Source organism: Corvus brachyrhynchos, unplaced genomic scaffold (genome assembly GCF_000691975.1).
Source record: "Corvus brachyrhynchos isolate BGI_N302 unplaced genomic scaffold, ASM69197v1 scaffold351, whole genome shotgun sequence".
Lineage (NCBI taxonomy): Eukaryota > Metazoa > Chordata > Aves > Passeriformes > Corvidae > Corvus > Corvus brachyrhynchos.
The window spans coordinates 508,000-508,886 of record NW_008236203.1 but is presented as its reverse complement, the minus strand read 5'-3'; the positions used below and the strand labels follow the sequence as shown (position 1 = coordinate 508,886).

The window sequence follows — 887 nt, the reverse complement described above, 5'->3', positions numbered from 1 at the left end:
GAGGCACGGGGTCCCCGCAGTCGGCACGGGGGGTGCCGGCGCCCCGGCCCCACAGAACGGCCCCCCTTTCCTGGTCTGACCCAGTGGCAACGGAGAAGGGTGGCCCCGGGGACAGGCCGTGCCCGGGGCGGGCTGCGGGGCCGAGGTGGGAGGAGGCGTCCTTGACACGAGGGACGTTTCCTGGGACCAGCAACAGCTCCAGCTCCAGCGCTGGGGCCGGGGAGTGCTTCCCCAACTGGCGCGAAGCACAGCCCACGCTGGAAGTGCGGGGAGACGCCTGGGGGGATCCCTGCCCATTCTGTAAGGCTCTGGCACATCCCTCCACTTGTGCTGGGTGCACCACCCAACCCCTGGGCAGCATCTCACTGTCACACTCCGAGGGGTGGCTGGGCACAGAGCACGGGCTCGGAGGGGGCAGCAGAAGTGAGGGCTGCCCGCGGGCAGAGCCAGCTCCCAGCATGTGCAGAGCAGCAGCACCTTACAGAGCTATTTCCAGGTGATCAGGTTCATTAGGGCTGAGCAGGTACTTTGGGAGTGCAGGTAGACCTGAGAAACACCCCCGAGACCAGGCTCAGCATGACAAGGTGGGGAGAAAGCCCCTTTGGCCAAGACTTAAAAATCTATATAGATACAAAAATGGGGATATGAAAGACAATGGCACAGGACAAGATGTTGGCAGTTATTCCAGTCCCTCACCATGCTCCCAGACCTGCCCCACTATGAGCCCTTGACCAAGCTCTTACCCTCAACTCAGCCAAAGCACCTGACCCTGCGTGGACCCAAGGACAGGATGGAGGGCACCAGCCCAACCTAGCCCCAGACACTGCCAAGGCAGCCATGCACACAGCACAGAAAGGGCAGCCCTGGGTTTTATTGCAGGGAAAGGG

At 62.6% G+C, this 887-nt stretch overlaps 1 protein-coding gene across 1 annotated transcript in view; it reads right to left on the bottom strand.

Moving 5' to 3' along the window:
- Positions 1-887, bottom strand: part of UTP14A (UTP14A small subunit processome component) — a 7,774-nt gene that overhangs the window by 646 nt on the left and 6,241 nt on the right. The gene's annotated exons all lie outside the window — the stretch shown is intronic.